General features: G+C 34.2%; 1 pseudogene; it reads left to right on the top strand.

Moving 5' to 3' along the window:
• Nucleotides 1–1,287: 1,287 nt before the first annotated feature.
• Nucleotides 1,288–8,810, top strand: LOC132050367 (uncharacterized; annotated as a pseudogene).
• The last annotated feature ends 4,887 nt before the right edge of the window (nucleotides 8,811–13,697 follow it).

Genomic DNA, 13,697 nt, shown 5'->3' on the forward strand with positions numbered 1-13,697 from the left:
TCAAAATTTATATATTTGAAAGCTACTTGAAAAATACTACTCCCACCGTCCAAATTTATATGAGGGTTGACCTATTTGGAGAGCCGAACAGTCCTTTCTTTGACTACTATTTTCTTCAACTCTGTTCATATATTGTGAATTATTAATTATGTAGACTTATAATACTTTTTATGTAGTTTTCAAATATATAAATTTTATTATAAATACTCGAACAATCTATGTTTAAAATTCTAATCAATGAAAGAGTTGTTTGACTCCCTAAATAGGTCAACCCTCATATAAATTGAGACAAATGGAGTATAAGTTACAACTTTTCTCGTATCAATTTGGTGAAAGAATACATCTTAAAATGTTGGTCAAAATTCATACAGTCTGAACCTTGAGAAGCTAAAAGTATCACATAAATTTGAACAAAGGGAGTAAATTTTCGAGAACTGAATACTCCCTCAGTTTCATAATAAGTGGTATTTTTGGCTGTTGCACACCCCCTAAGAAAATTGGTCACTCCTAAAAAATTAGTATTGTTTTTACTAACTTACCTCTAATCAAATGCCTAGAAAAAAGAAAAGTTATTTAATGACTCTTGATCATGTAAATAAGGATAATTTAGAAGAATAAGATTAATTTATTTTAAAATTCTAAAACACTACTTATTTTGAAACAAAATAAACCTGTTTGGATGGGCTTAAAATAAGCAGCTTACAAGCTGAAAATAGATTATAAGCCAAAAAAAAATAAGTTGGGATAGGCTAACTTATTTTTTTTGGCTTATAAGTTGTTTTCAACTTATAAGTTACTTTAGATAAGCTAAGTTAAACGGGCCCAATTATTTTTTAAGTTTATTTTATGCACAAAATAACTTTAAATTGACCAATCAAACACTCAAAAAAACTGAAAACAGCTTATAAGCAACTTATAAGCTAATCCAAACGGGCTCAAAGGAGGTATCAGATACTCCTGTAAAACAAAAATGTCATTGGGAAACTCAAAGGAAGGCCATTTGGGCATCATGCTTCAAAACAACAAAACACAAGAGGACACGTCGTTTAGGAAGAACCGCCTCCTTCAACATTCTAAGTCAAACGTGTCACCTCCCGCTTCAGGAATGTTCTTCTACGCGTCTGCCACAAACACACCACCACAAAAATATTACATTTATTTTTATTTCTCTCTTCATTCTTTGCTTCTTTCTCATACAAGTATTTGTGGGTTGATATAGAAATTCATCTTTTCCTCTTGTTTTAGCTTATTGGGTCACTCAAACTACAACCTTTCATTCAGTTTCTTCAACCTTCTTGAAGTTTAATATTACTTTGCTTGGGCCAAAGGAGATCATTGACTTGAGAGAATGGTTCAGATTAAAGAATTGTATCCTTTAGTGATGAAATTCTAGCATTTCTTTTTTTATGGCTGCATGTTTTAAAATTATGTGTGCTTACATGATATGCATATTGATATTAATTTAATGCTTTTTAGTTCTAATTTTTACATTTACATTTGTGAATTTCACTAGACAAAAAAGGTATAGTTGGTTCTTTACTTCTTTCTCATAGGTGAAGTTGTAAAATTCTAGCATTTTTTTTATGGTTGCATGTTTAAAATTATGTGTGTCTAGATGATATGCATGTTCATATTAATTTTTAATAATCTTTTTTCATATATGCAGCAAAAAACTTGGATTAGCTACGAATAGTCGGTAATCCTTTGCTCGTAGCTAACAGAATTTTATGATCATCCTTCGCTAATCTATCGCTAAATAGGATTAGCGACGGATTCTGCAATTTAGCTGCCAAATTTGTCCATCACTTTATTTTATGTATATAAAATGTTTATTATATGTATCATTATGCTTAATTTACAAAACATATACATTTGCCGGCTATTCTTCCTTAGTGGGGTCCAAAAATGTAATTATCTTGAGATTTTCTATTTTGTTGGTGTTTCCTTGACCAATGGATTCTCTGAAGTCGAATTGTGATGCCCTTGTCATTGGAAGAGGTAAGCTAAATTGAACAACGTTTAGAATAAACTGAATGCTTCTTTTAGTGTTTGATGGATAATTAATTTAGTATTTTGCATTGCAGTATCAGGTAGCTCAAATGTACATGGTCATGAAAATGCAACAGCAAAGTACTACAGGTGATGAAGGGGTGGAGGTTATACAAAATAAACCATTTAGTGATGATGAATTTGGTGAGGGCCAATATACATCAAAAGTTTACCACTTGCAGAGGTAACTTTAGTTTAAAACTTATCTAATGAGTTCTGTTTGATATTTGCGATATTCTGTCTTGAGTTGATTGAGTGAGCAGTAATAGTACTAATCCTCAACAGTAGTTATCTGTGTTGGTATTTTCAATTAGCCACAACCTTATTGGGTTTGTGATTGCTTATGGAGTTAAGGGATTTTTTAATAAAAGAAGTTAAGTACCTTGGACAAGGAAAGGGGCCGAGTTAGAGTGTCGGCTACGGGTTCGGCTGAACCCAGTAGCTTTGGTTAAAACCCTGTATTCGTCTTAAAAATTCATTGAATATGTACAAATTATTAATTTTAGAACCCATAAACTTCAAATCATGGCCCCGTCTCTGTTGGCATCACTGTTGCTTGGACTCTTCAAAAATGTTGAAGGGGGCGTGTTGGATCCTCCAAAAGTTACATTTTGGGAGGATCCGACAAGGGCGCGGCATCATTTTTGGAAGTTCCGAGCAACATAGGCTTGCATAAGAAACCGATTAACTGGTTATTGTCGGGGTGATAATCACAAATTCAATTTTTTTGAGGTAATAAGTAGCTATAGAAGTTCTTATGGCACCATATATCTTCTAGGGATTTATAACCTAGGCAAATGTGTTGTTTGTTTGAACTTAACTTACAAAGACTCAGAGAGAGCCTTTCGTCATGTTTTCTCTTGAGCCGAGGGTCTTTCGGAAACAGCCTCTCTATCTTCCGAGATGGGGGTAAGGTTTGCGTACACTTTACCCTCCCCAGACCCCATACTGTGGGAGTTCACTAGGTATGTTGTTGTTGTATAGTTTGAGACTCAGATTCGCCTCATCATTGCAGCAAAGCACCATCTTGGTTGACTACATTTGCACCAGCTGATGCCCTTGTGATGCAAGAGGAAGCCTGGAACGCATATCCTAAATGTAGATCAGGTTAAAGTTCTTACTTGCAATTAATGTTCTTTTCTGGGTTATCATCGAAGTCTTCCTTGTGCCTTTGTACTAACCTATTTACTGGTTTCTGTCGGACATGTATCACCATTCGATGCAGTTGTTAAGGTAATTACTTGTGACTCCCTATGCATTGTGGAAGTCTAACACAAATGTGCAGTATTAAAATCTTTGGTTGATTTCTTTTTGCAGTCCCCATATTTTTCGAAGTTCTTTATGAGCATTGATACCATCCACAAAGGTGACAATGGATGCTCTGAGAATGTAAGTTCAATATACATGATCGCTGAGTTACAACGAGGGTTCTAATAGCCTTAAAATAAGTTCACTACTTCCAATACCATCTTTCCCATGGTTATCTTGTTTTTTGACTTGAGGTTATAATGCATTAGGTGCATGGCCTGAGCAAGGACCAACTGGCAGTTAGGCAGGTGGAAGTTGTTGATATTGCTTCAGCTGCAACTGATTATTGGAGTTACATAGTGGGAAGAAACAATGTTGATTTATCTAATTTCCAATCAGCAAGAAGCGGCCGTGGACCACTCTTGGAAGGCTGGCAGGTTGGTTTTATCTCCTTTTTTACAGCAGAAGTGCATAATAAACCCCTCCACTCCTTCTAGAAGATTCTTTCGCTGACTTGGAAAACAGATTGGAGGCCTTGGAACTATGCTAACTCTTTTAACTTTGTTACTTTTGTTTATCTATTTACTATACTATTTAACCAAGTCAGATAGAGCATATATTTTTTAAGCTATGGAGTTCAAGACTACATAGTTCAGAAAATATGACTACCAGCTTAAAAAACATACTTGGTCCCATTTAAAAAAAAGTAGGTATAGTACTCTGCTTGTAGCCTTCACTTCTTTAGTTGCTTTAGATTTGGTGTTTGCACAAAAAGAAAAGGAGAAGTGCTTTGCCCTCAGTTTCTTTGGAATTAAGGTTTTGTTTGATCCTCGTTAACTGAGGAAAAGTGTAATTGAATCAACTTGAATTCAGAATGGCTATTAGCTACTAAAACTCGTTACACATACTGAATTAAATATAAATGCAGACCATTTAGTTTTGCTCTGTCGTAACTGAGAGAAAAACTTGATGTATCTTATAATTAATGAACTAACAGTCGAAGACTCCCGCAAGACCTAAATAAAATTTTGATCGTGAATCTATTCTCTCTTTGGTCCTTGTAAAATAAGATGTCGTTGTGGCGATCAAAGGTGTAGCCTAGCTGTCAATGAAAGCTTAAATGTAGACCACAAGAAACTTGGGAGTTTAGATCCCAGCAGAGGCCAAAAGAAGGAGAAAAAAAAAGAGAGGAGTAAGCTGGACTGACGACCGCCTTTGTTTTTCAAAAAAAAAAAAAAAAAAAAGAGGAGCAAGGGTTGTGTGGGACAATTGGAGTTCAATCAAGGAAATGTGAGGAAATGATAGAAGGAATGATTACTCTAAGCTCTACAAAATCTGATTGCAGAAGTTGTATATGAACTTAGATGAGCATCTTTCTCTCGGTATCTCAAGCGTCGTTTAGTTTGTAAGTGGCATCACAATGTGTTTTACAGTTGAGGGGATTGAGGATGAGGTTAAGTAAGTTGCTTCTTGTGTTTCCTTTGTTGGATTAAGGGGGGATTGAATTTTGGGATGAAGGTTTGTTCATAAAATGGAAAAGGCTTGTATCAAATATTCAAAATTTATAACTACAATAACTTGACAATCCAATAAGATCTTATGACCTAATGGCTGGGCTGAACAGGGTATGGGGGGTTCCTTTGGGGTGTTTAGCTGTAGGAACCAAAAGCTGACAACCGGTAGAATTGCTTTCCCTTGTTTCCACAAACTAATTGATCACTAAAGGTACGTAGAATTACATAGATCAGCAATGCCCACAAGCATAACTGAGACTGACAAAAAATAAATAACGAAATTAAAGAAATAGCAATAACTGGAGTCTAACACCTTCAACTATTATTTTTGGGGTTAAAAGTCTGGATTTTTTTTTTTTGGCGGGGGAGGGTGGAGCGATCAAGAGCTTCATTTCGGTTCTTCTCGATTTTATTATTTGGATTGAAATTTGGTGATATAGAGCTAACTAGCATGAAATTTTTCTTAATAATATTGCCAAATAGGAGCAAATGTGTTCGGATGTTCTAAAACTTCCGCTATTTCTCTTCCCTTTAAGGTCCTTCAGTCTAGACGAGATTAAGTGCCTTATCACTAAGCTGATATAATCTGTAATAAACTTTTTATGCCTTTCATATGTTCTTGTGGATTAACGTGGACCGACTTTTGCTTCAGTTGTAAAAGAAAAAATCACCACAGTGAAATATTATTTCCACTCTTTGAGGTGTCCGTTTAACTCTAGTGTTTCTTGATATTGGCAGGACCATTGTAGCCCCGTTATGACAGCATATAAACTGGTCACTATAGATGCTCCATACTGGGGCTTTGGGACCAAACTGGAACTTTGATGGCTTTGATGGCATAATAATTTTTTTAGGAACTTTAACACTAAAATATGTTGACACATTCCACCAATATTAGTTGATCTAATGATTTGCGTAAAGGTTGTTTCATGGAATATTAAATAATTTGCTACATTGTCAAAAGGAGGATTCTTTGAAATGTTAAAGCTCCAATGACCCCAGGATTTGTAACTTTATATTGTCTGCTTGAAATGAATCCAGAACATAATAATTTTTTAGGAACTTTAACACTAAAATATTCATAATTTTTGGGACACATTCCACCAATATTAGTTGATCTAATGAGTTGGTGATGCGTAAAGGTTGTTTCATGGAATATTAAATAATTTGCTACATTGTCAAAAGGAGGATTCTTATGAAGATGTTAAAGCCCATTTTTTATGACCCCTATAACCGTGAACCAACTGCGAATTAAATATGACTTTGCTCTTTTTTTTTCTCCTCTTGTATCTTTGTTCTTAGGGGGAAAGGTCACTTTTCCTGGAAAGTCATCGTAATTGCTTTGCCTGGATTGACGAATGGTTTGGGTTGACAGTGGATGTGTTGCGTGAGTTGGAGCAACAAAGTGATTATTCATTGAATATGGTAAAGCACATCGATACATATATGTTCTGTTTTTTGGAATTATATGATGACTTTACTGCCGAACTTTTGTTTGTGACTTGATAAATAAGTTTGATCTTTGAAATGCTCAAGTTTGTTGACTTCTTTATAACTTGGTTTTATGCTTTCTGTGGTTGCTGCAGGATCATTATTTCTTTGTTTATTACTCTTCACTGTTTTCAAATGTTTTAATATCCCTTCTCCCTTTAGTTTATGGCCATGACGTTGATAAATCGCTCAACAGCCTCCTTTTGGTTAGAATAAGTGAATAACTATGGTTCTTCTATATTTTATCCCTAGTTTTTGTTCTGTCCATGCTTTCAGAGATGACGAAATGAACTAAGTGAGGGATTATAGTTCCCCCTTGAAGATTTATATAGCGTTATCACACCTGTTTCCAGAATAAACAATCATTAATACTTCAACCCCCACCGTTAAGAAATTAGCTTGCACAATTAAGATCAATATGAAATTGTCGGTCCACTCCATCCTACTGAACCTTTTCTTTAAAAACAAAGCCAAAAAAATAATTAAATCCACGTGTAATCCTTAGAAATTGGGTTACACTTGTCAGTTGGTGTTAGAGGATACACGTATCTTTCCAATTCCCTATCACTCCATCCGTTTAGTATCAAACATATGGTTATCTACAAGAAGGTTCAGCCAATAAAATCATAAGGGGGTCTATAGTAAAGGGTCATCTTTTGGCTCTTGCAATTTTTCCCTGTTGGTCATTGGTTTTTTCCCCCCTTATTTACGCTTTATATAGTAGCAGAAAAATCTAGTTTTGAAGTCTAGACGACAAGCATTTTAGAGTTGCATTCTAATTTTTTGACAAAGCAATTGTAGATTAAAATTTTTAACTTCTCAATTGAGTTTTATATTCGTGCTGCAAATTAAAATTATAGCAATTAGTTGAATATGTGCTTACTTTAATGCATAAATAATTTAACATAAATCTATTTAATTTTTTAAAGAGATTTATTATAGCTAGAAAATTATTCTTTCATTAATTTGAATTTTAAGCATTTTCAATTCCCCATATTTTCTTTTGATGACTTGCTCGTGTGGTGATAGAAATGTTATGACATGTTTAAGACCGCAAATCCTATGTGTACTCTTGGTATGTTCCAACTTTCTTAAACCCGTGCCAATCTAACAGTCATATAAAATGAAATTAGCCGAAGCATCAAGGATGTGCAGTGTCATAAACGCCATGCTCGAATAGTCTAAACGCTTTCTTGACTGGCAGTTTGAGAGCTGGAATTTTTATGACGTTTTTTTTTTAATTTTAATTTTTTAGACATATGACATAGCACATGTGCATTTACTTACTACATGATTTGACCAAAGAAACAAAAGTTGTAGAAAGAATTTTTGTTCTGAAGGTTTCCTTCAAAACAGTTTGCTAGAACAGTGTTTATTATATAAAGTTTAACTTAAACCTCAATAGTATAGCAAAAAGTAGCCGAAGTTAACAAATTCATACGAACTATTGTATGTACTTTACTAGGAATTTTCTGTTTACAACATTTGAGTATGACCTTGTAGGCAGTTGAGAGTTTTGTCATATTGATTAGAAAAGTTGCGCTTAAGTTAAACATCAACATTAGAGTTGCAATCGGTTTTTTTTTTTCGGTTGACTGATAACATTTTATTGACAGAAACTTGGCCGGCCTTTCTTCGTTCTGAACGTTTCCTTCAAAACAGTTTGGTAGAACAGTGTTTAGTATATAAAGTTTAACTTAAACCCCAATAGTATAGCAAAAAGTAGCCCCCAAGTTAACAAATCCATACGAACTATTGTATGTACATTACTAGGAATTTTCTGTTTACAACATTTGAGTATGACCTTGTAGCCGGTTGAGAGTTTTGTCATATTGATTAGAAAATTTGCACTTAAGTTAAACATTAACATTAGTGTTGCAATCAGTTTTTTTTTTTTTTTTGTGACTGATAACATTTTATTGACAGAAACTTGGCCGGCCTTGTTCGACCGAGAGTTGGATGACACAAGAGGAATCTCCACTTGAAGGCGAAAAGTCTGTTGCGTGAATGTGCTGTTCGTATCTACATTTAGCAGTTGTTGTGGGTATATATAGTTTTCAGATCTGCATACATAGAACCGGTCGTGATAGAAGATTATTGGCGTACTTGAGGCTTTACAGTGTTAGTTTGCGGCGACCGATACAAATGCTGTCAGTTTGTACTTGAGAAGGCAGGGACAGATGCTAATATTATTCACAAGCAGCAAGGTTTTGTTCCTTTTCTGATGCTTTCATTATTTAGGGGGAAGATTAGGTAATAATGAAGTTGTGTACCACTGGAGACATTTTAGTGAATGCAGTTTAACTTATCCATCTATGTGCAAAGTGTATATATGATAGTTAGTTCAAATGAACTAATTGAATTCTCTTCCATTTCTTTGGAGTCATTTACAAAGAGGTGCTTCATTTTTAGTTCTGGTATCTATAGGAAGTGGATGCAGAATTTTGAAAATAAAATATAAAGTGACCTTATGTGGTTCTTTTGGTGCTTTGCACATCTAGAAACTCATTTTAGGTCTAATGCAAAATTCTGCATTTTGTATCATTTCTTTGAATTTGGTTTTTCCTTTCGACACTTGCAAGTTCTAACCATACATGGAGCTTATATCTCTTCGTTTTTTTATGCAATTTTATCCGGTTGATGACTACACTTCCTACTCCACTCTTCTTTTTGGGCTCAGTGAATTTCATTTTGAACGCCCTATCTATGGTTCCGCGTCAATTGGTTTCGCGTTAGTTGAGTACTTTAACACGTGATAAAGTATTTTTACTAGATACTTTGGGCTTGAATTTTAGAAAAGCTTTTGCGCATGTTCTCAAGTCCACATTAGGTTGATAATTAATCATTTAGTATGTGTTCTTTAATTATACATCAATTTTAATAAGCCGGGAAACTTTATGGCCACTTGAGAACACGTGTAAAAGCTTCTCTTAAAGTTGACTATATAGGAATACTTCATCATATGTTCCGGTTTGCAATAGGAACATATTATAATTTGAGTGTTTAAATGAAATTTATTGACAAGTTGACGGGCTTGTTGATATCTACCTTCTTTTTACTATTCGCCTACCTTCTTTTTACTATTCGCCTTGACGCCTTTGTCTTTCTAAATCCCTTGTCTTTTAGCTTTAGTTTTTTTATTTTACCCCTGATAACATTAACTCGTAATAATTTTGCCAAAAAAATCAAATATGATAAATAGTTAAATTGTAAATAATTAGATAAATCTACAAAAGTGATGCCTGACTTATATATGGGTGTAAAACGTAAAGAATTACAATCAATTTGTTTCTGCAAAATAGAGCCAAAAAGGGTGAAGACAGAATATATTTGATTAAAATCTGGAAAAAAAAAAAAGAAAAAAAAAAGGATCAAGATCCGTCTTTTGCAACTCATTTCTTGGTGAACATAATCTGTCGTATTCATTTGATCCCCTTTTTTTCAAGTTCACAGTAAGGAAAATGAGCCCTTAGCCAAATTCACATCATTCTGTTGGGAAGTTATTGACAACATAGGTTGGACTTCTGTTGGCTTTCATACAGCACAAAGGAGTATTGGCAGATATAGAATGTAAATTTTGTGAGTACAATTTTTAAGGTTTCTAATATTATTTATTATATTTTTAAAAGTATGAGTTTATATATACTATTTCTTATCGTTTCAATATTTTTATACACATAAATTTATACTCTATGATAAAAGTATTGGGTTTAGATGAAGCCGTTATTGCAATGGTAGATTCGCCTCAGCAAGGAGGGGAATGAAATAACTAGAAATATGGAAATACCTTCCTTTTAAACTGTTAACTTCGAAATATGAAAATACTATATATGATTTATTACTGACTAGGTACAAGAAATAAATGACAGAATGAAAAGTAATATTTATGCTTTGGTCTCAAATAAATTGGGATCGGCTATGCAAATCTTCATAATCATGTTTCTTCATTTAAACTCATCTAAATAAATGAAAGGAAGAAGCTCACACGAAACAACATGGATCATATATATATAGACATGGGCCGCACGTGCATCTCGTGTATCACACGTGCATCTTGTCAATTAGTTAAAAAGAAATACATATATATAAAACATGTATTAGGTATAAAACAAAATTAAAATAAAATGAGTGCAAGCTCAAATTGATAAAGGATGATCATATTTTAGCAACTTGATATATAGTTAAACTTATGAAGATAATAATGAATAGAAAAAAAATGATTAGATGTGTGGGGTAAATTACCTCTGTAGAGAAAAACTACAAGATTGATAAAATAAGTAGGCCATATACTAATGGATAAGAGAAAGAAATTTATCAGCTACTAATATATAAATAGAAGACTAAAAATTATATATTTAATAATAATAACTTCTGAGACATAAATTTTGCTACGGTCCAGTCTATAAGTTCAAACCATCCTTTTGGATTTATGAAATGGTCAATGTAACTTTGCATGACCACTGTTCTAGAGAAATCATCCCATGGCCGACCTAAATATGTAGTAACGTTACTCATTTTTATCAATTCTCTAGCTGCTTTTAGCGTGCAGTTTTGCAACACTATTCCAATTTTTATGTCATCGAATTTTCTTTGTTGTGTTGTAAATGTATAATATCACTTTGATAATGGTAGGCGTATATATATATATATATATATATAATATATGTTACTTTATATATATGAAGTTGATGGTGCCAAATATTTCACAATCCCCGTAGAATTATCAGCCTTTTATTGTGTATAAGATGTCTTGAAAGCCATCGAAACGACACCTATAAAAAGTAAGTGAATCCTCTTCTGCTCTTAATGCTATTGCCTGATGCTTCTTCAATCCAGCATTGTTCATAAATGTGATGTCTTAGGCTATGAAGCCGGCTTCATTGACACCTTAAAAATGTAATAAAAGAAAATTCAAATTGCTGAAATCGAGATAAAAATATATATACTATAATTGGAGTAAAGAATAATTGACTTACCCACTGTAGCAGTTAGACTTGTCAACTGGATGTCACCACCGTAGCTCCTATTCCCCGTATTTGGTATTGTCTATCTCTTTTTCAATTAGACGTTTATCGACTGGAACATATTCGTCATAAATTCCTTATTTAATTTTGATGTAGTACTTTCTGCGTTCTGATTTGGTGCAGAAAAGATGACATTCATTATTGTGGTGTAGTGCCCGATAACATCTTTTGAAACAACTGCGTGAGGTGTTCCGTTGGCCTTTACTGCATAAAAAGTTTGATAAAATGACTATGGTTGCAGCTAGAGGTGGCAAAATGGGTAAAAAATATGGTTATCCGCCCGACCAAACTCATTTTAAGTGGGTTGGATACTCAACTCATTTAAAATGGGTCCAATATGAGTCAACCCATATTATCCACTTAAAATATGGGTAAATTAACGGATAAAATGGATAAAACCCACAACATATAGAGTGTGTTTGGTATGGAGGAAATGTTTTCCAATTTTTCCATGTTGGTTGGTCAAAATGTTTTAAAACATTTTTCTAGCTTCTACCCCCCCCCCACCCCACCACCTAACCACCCCCATATACCCCACCACTTAACCACCCTCTCCTACCCTTACCCCCACTAACCCCACTATCCCCACCCCCTCACCCCTACCCCACCACCCCCACTACCTCCCTCCCCACCCCTATAACCACCTATCCCACCCCTATGCCTCTCACCACCTACCCCAGGCCTTACCTATCACCACCTACCCCCAACCCCACTCTCCTACCTACCACCACCCCCTATCTCTCAACTTTGCAAAACTAGACATTTTGTGAAAGTAGTAACTTTCGAAAATAAAGTTTACAAAAGTAATCAAATTACAAAAAGTAGCCGCTTTTTCAAAATATTATTGAAAAAAAAGCTACTTTTCAAAAAATAGTCGTTTTGCAAAAGTAGTCACTTAAGAAAATAGTCACTTTTAGAAAATAGCCACATTGTGAAAGTAGATACTTTTTAAAAATAGTAACTTTTTGAAAGTAGTCAATTTTTCATGATCAAATATTTTGTGAAAGTAGTTACTTTAAAAACTAACTACTTTGCAAAAGTAGCCATTTTTAAAATAGCTTCTTTGTGAAAGTATTAAAATAAACATTTTTACAATGTGCCATTTCTAAGATAGTGGTCACTTTTGTAAGTAGCCATTTTTTTAAAGTGACACAAAAATGGCTACTTTTGTAAAGTGGTCATTTTTTGAAAAATGACAAAAAAAAGTTGCTATTTTTGCAAATTTGCATTTTCGGTCGTTTTGCAAGAAATATATTTTTGCAAAAATAACCATTTTTATGTCACCTTTCAAAAATGGTCAATTTACAAAAATAGCCATTTTTTGTGTCACTTTTAAAAAATGGCTAGTTTACAAACATAGTCACTTTTTGGGATTGTCTTCAAAGTGCAAAGTAGTCATATATGAAAGAGACGCTTTGGGAGGGGGGTTGGTGAGGGTTGGAGATGGAACGGATGGTGTGCGATGGGGTGGGTTAGGTGGTAGGTGAAATGAAGTGTGTTCGAGGGTGGTCGTTGGTGGCCGGGATTTGGGGAGTGGGTGGTGGGGGTGGGTTTAATCTGTAGTTTCTAAAAAAGATTTTCTTGGAGGTCGTGTCATTGAAAAGTTTCGAAATTCTATTCTTCCCACAAATGTTGAGACGCAACTATGTACTAGGGATTGGATTTGTGGACAAAATGGTAAATTAATCTTCTCCATATTAGCTACATGAAGCCAACATCTTTGAAAGTAGTTTTGGATACTATGGATAAGATGGATATCCATATTATTTAATTTTGATCAACCCATTTTTAACCATGTTAAATATGAATGGATCAGGTAATTGATCCGTTTTTTGTCAACCCATTTTCGATCCGGCCCATATCCGACTCGACCCGCCCGTTTGCCACCCCTAGTTGCAGCAAACCACATAAGCGACAATCTTTGCACCAAATACATGATTGGGCAATACTTGGATATGCTATCAACGAGACTTTTAGCTAGTTTGACCTTTCAAAATCTGTTATTTTGAAAAGTATTTTTTCAAAAAAATTACCCTTGAAAAGTAACATTTTGTGTTTGACGAATCCAACTAAAAAATAAATGTGTCAATATGAAAGCAACAATTTGTGCTTGGCTAAACTTTTATAAAGTCTTTGGGAGAAGCTACTTTCTTCAGTTCTGCTACTACTAAAAAACACTTAATTTTTCCCCTGAAAATTTGATCAAGTACCCCAATTCTCTAAAATAAGCATTTTTTTTAAAAAAAAAATGAAAGCAAATATTTTTGGCTTTTAAGAGCTTGACCAAGGGGCAAATGCACAAATAGCCAGGTGTAGGGCCCATTTATGGTGCAGCGACGTTTTTTTCTCTTATAGTTTAGCCACTTCAGAA

This window comes from Lycium ferocissimum, chromosome 3 (genome assembly GCF_029784015.1).
Source record: "Lycium ferocissimum isolate CSIRO_LF1 chromosome 3, AGI_CSIRO_Lferr_CH_V1, whole genome shotgun sequence".
NCBI classification, from domain to species: domain Eukaryota; kingdom Viridiplantae; phylum Streptophyta; class Magnoliopsida; order Solanales; family Solanaceae; genus Lycium; species Lycium ferocissimum.